This window comes from Momordica charantia, assembly GCF_013281855.1.
Source record: "Momordica charantia cultivar OHB3-1 chromosome 8 unlocalized genomic scaffold, Mcharantia_2.0 BLBB01000008.1, whole genome shotgun sequence".
NCBI classification, from domain to species: domain Eukaryota; kingdom Viridiplantae; phylum Streptophyta; class Magnoliopsida; order Cucurbitales; family Cucurbitaceae; genus Momordica; species Momordica charantia.
This window is the reverse complement of record NW_028275166.1, coordinates 17,709,529-17,722,678: the sequence shown is the minus strand read 5'-3', so window position 1 is coordinate 17,722,678 and position 13,150 is coordinate 17,709,529. Positions and strand designations below refer to the sequence as shown.

General features: G+C 34.3%; 1 long non-coding RNA gene across 6 annotated transcripts; it reads right to left on the bottom strand.

Moving 5' to 3' along the window:
- Positions 1–1,529: 1,529 nt before the first annotated feature.
- LOC111025575 (uncharacterized) lies at positions 1,530–10,492 on the bottom strand. Of its 6 annotated transcripts, none has more exons than XR_015792826.1 (8): positions 10,125–10,492; positions 9,920–10,021; positions 9,672–9,832; positions 9,219–9,335; positions 8,980–9,101; positions 8,392–8,461; positions 2,409–2,564; positions 1,530–1,757 (listed from the first exon to the last, which is right to left on the bottom strand). It is a non-coding gene; the product is annotated as an uncharacterized LOC111025575 (long non-coding RNA). The 6 variants fall into 6 exon arrangements; XR_015792825.1 differs by having other exon boundaries at positions 9,301–9,335; positions 9,672–9,841; positions 9,920–10,038; positions 10,125–10,489; XR_015792824.1 differs by having other exon boundaries at positions 9,301–9,335; positions 9,920–10,038; positions 10,125–10,488.
- Positions 10,493–13,150: the final 2,658 nt, after the last annotated feature.

The following is a 13,150-nucleotide window of genomic DNA, read 5'->3' as shown; positions in this document are numbered from 1 at the left end:
TGACTGAAATTGAGATGTCTGAAAAAAAATTATATATATGTTTATTTTGTGTGATTACTTTAGAAATATGCATTTTATGTCATTGTAGATATTATTAATAAATAATCAAATTTAATTAAAAATAAATTATAGAAATTTAATAATTTTAATTTATAAGTTATTTTATATTAACATTCTAAACTATAAATTGTGACAATTTAGCATAGTGATCAGTTGAACAATTAATAGTAAAAGTTATTTACCTAAAATTCAACATAAACATATTTAGCAAAATGATATTCGGGTATAAAGCTTTAGAATTAATCAAAATTAATTTACATTATAATATATATTTATTAAGTTAAAATATTAAAATTATTCTAAGCAATTATGTTTTAATTTAAGTTTCACTACTCATTAGTAAATATATTATAAATGATATATCTAAATTTATTTGTTGATTTTATTTAGCCATCAATCTTAATAATTAGTCTAATATTTATCATAAAAGAAATGTGTTCAACAAAATTGATATTTTCATTCTATCAATTGCATCCATCTATTACATTTTTTATAGGAAAAAAAGTTAAGAATATACTTTAATAAATTAATTTTTATTACAGTAGAATAATTAATTTAGATAAATTTTTTATGTTGTTTTATTAACTATAAATTCAATTTAATAATTTTGAATAATTTTAATTAATTTATGTTAATAAAATAAAGTAAATAATTACATTTTAAAAAAATAATTTATTGAAAATGAGAGAGATAAAAAACATGATACAGAACCAATGGACAAACCCATGAAAATGGGAGGGCAAAGAAAGCCCTTGTCCATGGGAATAAAGGATGTCTCGGAATACACTACAAAAAAAAGGGATACGATAGTTCATGAAAAACGCTATTGAAGACTTTTTTATAGCGTTTTTTTAGAGTCGTGACAGCCGATGCTATTAAAAGTCCATGACTTTTGATAGCGTTTTTCAAGAGCTATAGTTGACGCTATAATAAATGAAGAAGTTATAGCATATTTCAATTGCTATGTAAACCTTGAATAGTACTTTCATTTAACGCTATTTTATGTTTAAATAGCTCTTTTTTGTGTTATCTTAAATCCATAATAGCTATTTTATGTTTAAATAGCTCTTTTTTTGTGTAATCTTAAATCCATAATAGCTCTTTTTTGTTTAAATAGCTCTTTTTTGTGTAATCTTAAATCCATAATAGCTATTTTTTTTGCTATCATATGGTATATAGAACTACCAACGTAAACTTATAATAGCCTTTTTTTGATGCTACTAAAAGTCATTATAGCTCAAATTTTGCACTATCTTAAACTTATAATTGCTTTTTATTTAGACATATTATATATATAGCATTTATATTAGGTAGTTATAGATTTCTATAATTTTATTCCATTGCTGTAATTATTACGGTCGACTTTTTTTATAGCATTTAGCTTTTGCTGGGTAACTTTGTATAGTTCGATCAAATTGGATCAAATTGGCTTAAGAACTCCCTTGTAGTTCAATAAACATGCAAAAATATTATATAAAACATTAAATGTCATCCTTTTATAAATAAAGATTTTATAATCCATTACATCACATAATAAAGTATTCAATATTAGTAAAGTTACATAAATTCACCAAAAGTAATATCTAATAAAGTGAGCTCATATATTACAAAATTCACCACATTTTGGAGAATAAAGCAACCTATAGTACAATGAGTTGTCATCTTTAATCCATTTGCTTTTATATTATTTCATTCACCTACAAAATATTTAGAAATGGAAAATAGTTACGTGAATACGGAGAATGAAACAAACAATAATCCTTATTAAATGAACACACGTAAATGTAGAAAATGTTCATACCAAGTCATTTTATCAAATTTTCAGGCAATTGTACTAAATTTCTTCAATACACATCATTTATAATCCCAAGAAAACAAGAAAGCAAGGCTGACTCAATCCTCGACTAAATTTCATCAAAGCCATTGACACATGACAAAATACAATGTACTCCAAATTTTCTAAACTTTTTAACTCCACAAAACAAAAACAATAATGCCATACTTTGAGTCAAATCTCAAAATTCTACGAAGTCTACCATATGAATTGAAACATCACATCATACAAGTAACTCTAAATCTCCTAAACATTCAACTCCCACCCACCAAACATCTCTACCGTTTTTTAACTAAATTTTAATTACAAACTTTTTCTATACTCACAGAAATTGTAAAAAAATTCACGTAAAAAATGTTTCAATCTTTCTATGTTCACCAAAGTCATTGATGAATTATTTTCTATATGAAAAAGAAGAATAAAAAGGAAATCAGGTCAAGAAGTACAAATTGGAGGGAAAATAGTGCAAAAACTTTTGATGCTAGCTAGCTAGAGACAACTATTTGGTGTTTACCTGGAACCAAGCTGAACATTGAAGTTGCAACCCAAGCCATGGTGATAACTCCTTCCCTTACTTTGTCCATCACCTTAGCTATTAGCTCACACTCTTTCGTTCTCCACTTGCTAATATTGTTCCAACCTTCTTCAGAAAATAGAAAGGTAGAAAATCCTGATATTTTTGTGAAACATGAACATGACAACATTCTACTAAGATCATTTGTACAAATTTGGGCTATTTTTTCAAATTTACTAATCATCATGGATATGCTCTTCAAGGTTGAAACAACTAAATCAACTGTCATAGTAATTCATATCCTATCCAATGCTATTGGAATTTGTAGAGGTAGAGAAAACTTAAATTTGAAAACCAAGAGGTAACTACCAGACGAGAAATTAATGATTAGAGCTTACTTGAGTGGTATCCCTACTGTTAAATTATATTATTTTTTTTAATTTGCTATTGTATTTAGGTTAGGTTTCCTTGTTCTTATGGATAAGTGTTTTCTTATCCTAATAGGCAAGGGTTTATTTTCTTTTCTTTTCTATAGCTCCTATTTATAGTCTTGTATCAATTCTTTAGAACTACGCAAGAAATAATTATTTTTCTTATCAATTAACATGGTATCAGAGCCTTTAGGCTTTTTTGAGTGGCCTTCATTGTCGATCACTTTTTCAATCGACCTTCATTGTCGATCAATTTCCTACAATTTTTGGGTTTGCCGTTCGTGGTCTATTCGTGGATCGTGTGGCTGCTGTGGTTTTAGGGCATAAAAAATAAGATAAGAAAAAATCATTTTTTGTCCAGTTCGGTCTGATTTGATTTTTCTGGTCTGTCCGGTTCAGCTTGTTTCGATCCGGGTCAAAGTATTTCCATTCCGATTAGTATATTTCGGTTTGGTTCAGTGTGTTTCCGACCCGATTCTGCAAATTTCGATCCGGTTCAACATACATTCAACTCGGTCCCGCCCATTTCGACCCGGTTCAATTTATTTTGGGCCTGGTTCAATTTGTTGTCGATCTAGTTCGGCGTTTATCAACTTGGTTAAGCCCGTTTTTTAGTTCAGTTTGACTGGTTTTGGTTCGATTCAGCCCTCTTTCAGTTTGGTTTAGTTCAGTTTAGTGCTGATTTTTCCTCATCCTTCTATTTGGTACTTCAACCGTCAGTTTTGTGCGTGGATCTCTATTTTTTAGTTATTGTTCAGTCATTTTAGCATCAATATCGCAAACGTCCAAGATTACCAAAAAGTTGGACATACAAGAGATCACACAATTAAGGAACCTCTTAAAAACTTTGGATAATGCTACTAGTGAAGGTACAGGTTCTGTAACTTTGACAAGTACAACTTCTCAGCCTAAACGTTGTACTTGGATTATTGATTCTGGTGCAATTGACCATATGACGAATAGTAGCTGTCATTTTATCTATTATAGTCCTTGTCCGAGCAATAAAAAAATTTCTACAGGATATGGTACATTAGTAACAGTGGCTGGTCAAAGAGACATCAAGATAAATTCAAACATTATGTTAAGAAACGTGCTCCATATACCACACTAACTGTTAATTTGATCTCGGTGGAGAATTTGATCAAAGATTTAGGATGCAGATTAACTTTTTCTGATTCTTCTTGTATTTTAAAAGACCAGGGCAATGGGAAGATGATCGAACTTGCTAACGAAAAAAATGGACTCTATTATCTTGATGAACCTATTGATCAGAATATTGTTCCGTCTCCTTCACTTCACAAACTCATCATCCTTCGAGTAAGCATTTGTTGAACCACTATAGACTAGGACATCCTTTATTTCGAACTCTTAAAATTTTATTTCCCGATTTATTCAAAAATCTTAATTCAAAGTCAATTCAATGTGAAGTTTGTGAACTCGCTAAACACATGTGTGCACTCTTCCCTAGTAATAATAAACGAATATGAGTTCCTTTCTCTCTTATTCATACTGATGTGTGGAGTCCCTCCAATGTGCCAAATGTTACCAAATTTCGCTAGTTTATTGTGTTCATTGATGACTATACTCGAGTCTCATGAGAAGGGCAATCACTCATTCTTAAAACCAGCATTCTTAAGACCAAAGAGGCGGGCAGAAAAGGGGGGAAAGCTCTTCGTTCCTGGTTCTCCTGTAGCTGGATTCTCCGGAACCACAAGAATCCTAGGCACGGCCATACATAACATAGAAATCACACTTGGGAAGGGGGGACAATTAGCTAGAGTAGCAGGTGCTGTAGCGAAACTGATTGCAAAAGAGGGGAAATCGACCTCGTTTGAGTTCTTTTTAATTACGTACAATTACAGCTCTGATCACTTCTGATCTTTCTAGAGGTGTATTTGGGACGACTTTCTTGATTACAGCAACAATAATGTCACCAATATGAGCATATCGTCGATTACTAGCCCCTATGATTCGAATACACATCAATTCTCGGGCTCTTTTCCTTTTTAAACAAAAATCTGATGTTGGCTCTACCATTCAAACATTCTTTCATATGATAGAAATCCAATTCGAAATCAAACCCAAACGATTCCGCTTTGACAATGCTTGAGATTATTTCAATCAAAATCTAACGTCATTCTTTCAGAAAATGGAGTCATCCATGAGTCGTCTTGTGTAGACACTCATTCTTTCAGAAAAAAAGAGTCATCCATGAGTCGTCTTGTGTAGACACTCCTCAACAAAATGGAGCGGCCGAAAGAAAAATTGGTCACATTCTTTCTGTGACACGTGTCATTCTTTTTCAAAGAAATGTTCTTAAATCCTTCTGTGGGGAGCTGTGCTAACAGCTACTTATTTAATCAATCGTTTACCATCTGCTACTTTAGATCAAAAAACTCCTATCCTATCAAAATTTTATCCTGATTTTTGAACCACAAATAACTTGATTCCTTGAGTATTTGGTTGTGTAGCCTTTATTCATGTTCATAGTCATCGGCGAGGTAAACTTAATCCACGAGCACTCAAGTGTATTTTTGTAGGATACTCGAACACTTAAAAGGGATATAAATGTTATCATCCTTCTTCAAAAAGGTACTTCATCTCTGCTGATGTTACCTTTTATGAAGACATCAGCTTCTTTACCTTACCTTATCTTCAGGGGGAGGAAATATTGTTGGAAGATAAGAATATGCCCATTACTAACCTCACATTTCCTATATTAAATCCTTTATCATCACTTGTACCAAACCCTATTGACATTGACCCAAACATTAGTCAATCCTCCTCATCTTTACCACCCATAGACACCTCACCAGGGCCATATAACCCTTTACCACCCATAGGCACCTCACTGGGGTCATCTAACCCTTTTACAACTATACCATTACATGTTTATTCAAGAAGGAACATTGAAAAGGATACGCACGTCCAAGAGTCTGAACATATCTCTAGAACTGAAATTGACGATAAAAGAATCAATGATGAATCATACATTACAATAACTATTAATGATGAGTCAAACCTGGATTTGCCTATTACTTTAAGGAAGGGAAACCGAACTTGTACTCAGTATCCATTGTCTCACTTTGTATCATATGACAAACTCTCAAGTCAGTACAAAAGTTTCATGCTTAATCTTATTCAGGTAAATATTCCAAAAACATATATGGAGGCAATACAACATGAAGAATGGAGGCAAGCAATGAATCTTGAAATGCAGGCTTTAGAAAAAAAAAAAGAACATGGGAGCTGGTTACTATACCAAAAGATAAGAAAGCTGTAAGATGTCGATGGATATATACTGTGAAGTTAGAGCAGATGGAAAACTTGAGAGGTACAAAGCACGGTTGGTTGCTAAAGGATATACTCAAACATATGGAGTTGATTACCTTGAAACCTTTGCGCCCGTTGCCAAGATGAACACAATATGGATACTTTTATCTCTTGGTGTAAATCATGGATGGGACATGTTACAATATGATGTAAAAAAATGCTTTTTTGCATGGTGATCTAGAAGAAGAAATTTATAAGGAGATTCAACCTAGGTATGAGCAGGCAGGAAATAAAGTTTGTAAATTAAGAAAGGCGTTGTATGGACTAAAGCAATTTCCTAGGGCATGGTTTGGTACATTTTCTCAAGTTATGAGGAAGATGAGCTATAAACAAAGTCAGGGAGATCATACATTGTTTAAAAAACATTCTACTACAGAGGGAGTGACAGCACTAATTGTTAATGTTGACGATATTATTGTCACTGGTAGTGATAATAACGAACAAGATAAATTGAGAAATTATTTAATCCAAGAGTTTGAAGTTAAAGAACAAGGAAAGCTGAAATATTTTCTTGGAATAGAAGTTGCCTATTCTAAACAAGGCATATTCCTATCACAACAAAAATATGTGATTGACTTACTTTTTGAAATAGGAAAGCTTGGCAGTAGACCAATGGGAACGCCAATTGATCAAAACCATAGATTATGTACATCTGAAGAGAGTCGTCTAGTAAATAAGGAAACTTACCAGAGGTTAGTTGGAAAATTAATATATCTTTCTCATACGAAACCAGATATTACGTGTACTGTAGGAGTGGTAAGTCAATTTATGCATAGTCCAAAAGAAGTTCATCTTCAAGCAGTGTGCCGAATACTTCACTATTTGAAAAACTCCATTGGGAGAGGATTGTTGTTTAAGAAAGGCGAGAAACTCAATATAGAAGTTTATACAGATGCAGATTATGCAGGATAGATAGATGATAGAAAATCCACTTCTGGCTATTGTACTTTCTTTGGTGGAAACTTAGTGACATGGAGAAGTAAAAAACAAAATGTAGTTGCAAGATCGAGCTCATAAGCGGAATATAGAGCAATGGCATTGGGCATCTGCGAGTTACGGTGGATAAAAATTATTTTAGAAGATTTGAAGATTCCATGGGAAATGCCTATGAAACTTTACTGTGATAATAAATCTGCCATCAATATTGCACATAATCCAGTTCAACATGATAGAACCAAACATATTGAGGTTGATAGACACTTCATAAAAGAGAAGTTAGACAGCAGTCTCATATGTACTCCATTTGTACCAACAAATAATAAAATAGCAGATATCCTAACTAAAGAATTGAACAACAACAACTTTGAGCGTTTGGTTCACAAGCTAGGAATATAAAATATTCATTCACAAGCTTGAGGGGAGTGTTAAATTATATTATTTTCTTTTAATTTCCTATTGTATTTAGGTTAGGTTTCCTTGTTCTAATGGGTATGTGTTTTCTTATCCTAATAGGCAAGGGTTTCTTTTCTTTTCTTGTATATAGCTCCTATTTATAGTCTTGTATCAATTCTTTGGAAGTAAGCAACAGATAATTATTTTTTTTCTTATTAATTAACACTTACCAAGCCAATAATGAATATCATGTTGTAAAGCATCACTTTCTAAGGATGACTTCGGCAAAGTATAAATATTATGGAGAAATCACTACAAATACCTATAACAAAATGTTTGTTATATTTATTTTAGTGTTGCAATTGTAGCAGGTTGAAGTTGATCAAAATATGACTGCAATTATTACAAGACAATATCTACCTCACAAACCGGGTTTAATTAGAAAGTAGACAAATGCTTCATTGATGTGTGATGTATTAAGAAATCAGGAGCTATATGGAAATTGTGATCCCCATTTCCCTTGTGGCTTTTTTAAATTAAACCTATTGATTGAGTACTTAAGCTAGGGACATATATATATATAGTAATGAAGATAACATGACAATCAACAAAACATAACAAGTGTAAGAATGGACAATGAAAGGTTGAAATAAAACACATTAAATTATTGATTTTAACATGTTTGATAAAACTTGGGAAGCAATTGATTCAAATATTTGTGAATACTAAAAATACTAGTAAATAGTGAACTTTGTATTCAGAGAGTTATTTTCATATTGGAGATGAGTGAGACACTAAGGACCAACAAAAAATCATTAATTGAAAATCGGTAGCCACAAAATTTAAAGGTCCAACCAAAGTTAAAAGCTTTAACGAAGTAAACTTGCCTATTATTTGATGCGCAACCAAGCTTACAACATCAACAGAATGATATATATTGGACAGTGGGGCTCGTACCTACAACAATAAAACACTATAGATATATTACTATATAAGATTGGTGCATTGACAATCAGCTAGAGCAACAACAAAAATGAAATGCTACAACAATTAGGAAAATAGTAGGAAAACCAAAGAACTTCACCAATACATGAAACTTGCAGAAAATAAAGAAAAGTTGTCAAGCTATATTTTATTTTGTGAAGTTAAAGGAAAGTTCTCATCATATTCGTTGATCATGCATCAATAGGGAGGGATCTACAGATTCATCTCTTCCTTTCTACCAGTAAAAATAATCTTGAACAATAACTTGTTTTTGAACAAATTTTTCCTACTTACTGATAAGGGGCAATTATGTATCAAGAGAGGTTAAAAGACAACCATGGGAGTCACATTTGTACAAGCAAAAAAGAGTAAACAAAGATGCAAGATCCAACATGATTGATTAAGTTGTCTTCAATAATTTTTGGAGCAACAAATCTATTTCCAACATTAATAAATACTGGACTAACTATGGAGTAACTATGAATTATGACCTTCAATCACTGCAAACTTGTCGTTGGTAGATCAGCAATAGCTTTGAAATTCTTGGCTGATGAACCACATTCTGATGCCAAGTTATGCAGTATATGTAACTTGTCCATCCATGGTTTTGATTCTACGGCACATATATACAAGTGGTCAATCATAATTTTGACATTGTTGATCAAAAGTTTGACAAAAAGCACAGTACTTATAATGGAACCTAGTAACTAAAAATTTAAAAGTAGCCAACCTGCCACTGGCATACAAAGACACAAATTTGAAATATTGGAAATATGAACTTGAAAAACCATGTTCGTATACGTGCAGCTCACCTTCGAAGAATGTACTGAGAGCAACGAAATCAAACCTGATATCCAAATTGATATAAAATAAGCAAATAAATATTAAAGAATCCGATAACGAAATAATGAAACTAATATTAGGAATTTTAGTAAAAATTCAAGAATAAAACAACTAAAATAAAAATTAAAGAAAAGGGAGAAAAAAACTAAACCCTATGAGGGTAAAGAATACATAAACAAGCACACTCCAGAATAGAACCAGAATGGATGAAACTTCAAATTTAGCATTCACTCCACTTTCCAAACCAAAATCCCATAATATTATCTTCAATCAACAATTGAGTTATCTCATCAAGCAAATTAGAAGGGAAAAAAACAGAGTAGAGATACAAAATTGATACCTTTTCGAATTGCTTGAGATGAGTGGCAAATAACTTCACAAACTCTTAAGGAGATAGATCCTTAATTGCCCTTGCAGTAGCCATGGTTGTTGAATTCAATTAGCAAATGTCGGCAGAGGCTTCAATTGTAGAGCTAGGGTTTACGCCTTCCTCAATTCTCTCTAAAAACTCTTAACATCGTTACACTTAACATAAATTTTTGTTTCATGAAGATTCACAAATGTTGCTCGAAATTTTATAAACCTTACCTTAAAAACTTGTGAACCTAGTGACTAACTCAAAGAATTTCAAAAGGAAGAGGGGAAGCGGCAAAGACACGAGTGAGGTCGTTGAAGCACCGAGTACGTAACCTGAGTCAATGGTTGCTCTGGGTCAAAAAATAAATGTTGGAACCCACCATCTCTCCTCAAAACAAAAAAAAAATTACTCAGCACAAACGGATATGAATACAACCTTGATCTTCGAAGCCTAAAAACTCTGCACAGGCGGCGCAAATCGATAAGAAAAATGATAAAGAACAAAAACGAATCAAGAATGGAGTTGTGAGAGTTGAAAATCTATGGATTGGAGAGGAGAGGCATCCGTGGGATGAATCAGAGTTATTTCGGCGTAGGGGTGGGTTCAAAACCCTCATTTCCATTCAGTTTGCACGAGAGAGAACGGAAGCAGTGAAGATTTGCACGAAGGGAGCGGCGATTGTGAAGATTATTTTCACGAATGAAGATTCGTGCGAAGATGAAAAGATGAGAAGGATTTGCGATTATGCAGCGAAGACAAGAAAAGGATTGAAGATGTTAGGCTTTTCTCGATATTACGTGGTACAGATAATAGAGATAAGGATTGTATTATTGAATAATTAAAATAATACACTTCTACAATAGTGTTAATACTGCTACGTATATATACAGTCATGGTTAGTTTGTTAATAACAAACTAAATAACTACCAAGATTACATTAACAAATTATATTTAGTTCTAAGATAAAAAACATCCATCTTGGACTTAAAAAACGCATAGTAGAATCCAAGGCCTTGGTAAACATGTCTGCTAACTGAGAACTAGATCGAATAGGCATGAGCTTTAAAAAAACCATTAGTAACTTTGTCATGGACAAAGTGACAATCAATCTCAATATGTTTAATACGCTCGTGAAACGTTGGATTAGAAGCAATGGAGACAACTGCTTGATTGTCACAGTAAAACCACAGTTGGTGGAGAGAAAGAAACATGTAAGTCTGAAAGAAACTGATGAATCCATATCAACTCACTAGTAACACCAAGCTAAGGCACGATATTCAGCCTCGGCTGATCAAGAAACCGTGGGCTGCTTCTTAGACTTCCAGGAAATTAAAGATTCTCCCAAGAAAATACAAAAACCAGTAATCGAATGACGGGTATCTGAACACAATCCAATTAGCATCTACAAAAGCAGAGGATTTTAAGATACCTCAATAGATGATGAACAGCAACCAAGTGACCAGAACATGGGCGTTGAAGAAATTGATTGAGTCTATGCACAGAGAAGCAAATATCCGGGCGAGATATCTATAAATAAAGCAACCGACCAAGTAGGCGACGATAGGACGTTACTTCTTTATCGGAAAGAGGATCACCAGATGACTGTGATAGTTTAAGATTTGGGTCCATACGAAAAAACAGCAGGACAAGCTCCCAAAAAACCAGTATGTTCAAGTTGAGATAAAAACAACCATGCTGAGCACGGGAAACTTCCAAACCCAAACAATACTTAACATTGCCCAAATCTTTAAGTTGAAAATTTGATCGAAGAATAGCCTTGACGATGCAAGCTCATTTGGGGAAGGACCAGTCAAAATAATATCGTCAACATAGACCAATAAAGCAATAAAAGCATAACCATGCCCACGAGTAAAAAGTGAGTAATCTGCCTTGGACTGTTGAAAACCACTGGAAATAGAAGCATGAGAAAACTTCGTAAACCACTGACGAGATGCCTGTTTTAAACCATAAATCGACCGGTTCAACTTATAAGAAAGAGACTCCCCCTGACGAATAGAAGGTTTATAATCAAGTGGTAAGGACATATAAACATCCTCAAATAAAGCTCCATTGAGAAAGGCATTGTTGACATCCATTTGGACCAGAGGCCAATTAAAAGAAGCAAATAAGGTCAACAAAACTTTAACAGTTACAATTTTGGCAACTGGAGAAAAAGTATTTATAAAGTGTATACCTTCTTGTTGGTTATAACCTTTAGCCACAAGACGTGCCTTGTAACGATCCACCGTGCCATAACCTTATATTGAACCCGATACACCTATTTGCAGCCAATAGCATGTTGTCCAAAAGGAAGCGGAACAAGAGACCAAGTGTTGGTTCGTTCCAGGGCAGCAAGTTCGTCATCCATAGCCTTCCGCCACTGTGGGTACTGAACAGCCTAATGAAAATAAACTGGTTCAAATTCATAGAGACGTTAAGAATAAACCGACAATGATCAAGAGACAAATAAGCATAGGAGAGAGAATTCGTAAAAAAAAGGTGCAGAGGACGAAGCATATGTTTATGCAAGGATATGCACAACAATGTATTTCCGATTGCAGCTCGAACTCGGCCCCCGGACCGATCTGAATACTTGGGCGGACCTGCACAAAAAGGTGAGCACTCCGACGATCAAGTCAGTACAGGTCGGATTCTTAGTTTAGTTCGAGGTCAGAAATCATCGTACCTGATCGTGGAGTGAGGTCCTCTACTTATGGGTGGTAGTCCCGCTAATCTCGCGACGGTTACACCCGGTAATCTCGGGACCGTCGGTTACACCCGATAATCTCGGGACCGTTGGTTACACCCGATAATCACGCCGCTGACAGCAGCTCACATCGGCCCCTACCGAGCTTCCCGGTAGGTCGGACCTTGGCCAGGTTCACCTCGGCCCTCAACTTTGCATCCATCAACGCTAACGGTGGTGATCTCGGCAGTCCGAGCTGGGCATGACTCATAAGTCATCTTGGAGAACCAATAGGGGTCCTCCACGTGTCCAGGGTATTCTTTCCCCAAACAGCATAAATATCTTGTAAGAGATTGCAATTATAATCTCTCAAGTAAGAAGGAGGGTGTTGGGATCGCTGAAGTCGAGAAGGCATAGCAACATGAACAGCCGATACAACAGCATGTATAATAGCAGAATCTGGTGTAATATTAGATAGAGTTGGATCAACATTAGGCACGACTGGGTCAGTAACAGGAACAGGTGGTACAATTCAGTAGGGACAGTTGTAGCAAGATTAGAATCTGAAACAACAATGGTACGAGACTCACAGCCAACAACATCAGCAACAATGGGAGCAGGCGTAACATCAAAAGGTTCAGTAATAGTAGGAGTGGGCAAAGTAGCATATGAAGGATGAATAGAAGGCACTTCGGATATAACAGTAGGCAGTACAAATTCAGCCAAAAAATCAGCAATAGAAGTACTATAAATTTGAACCACAGTATGAAAATGG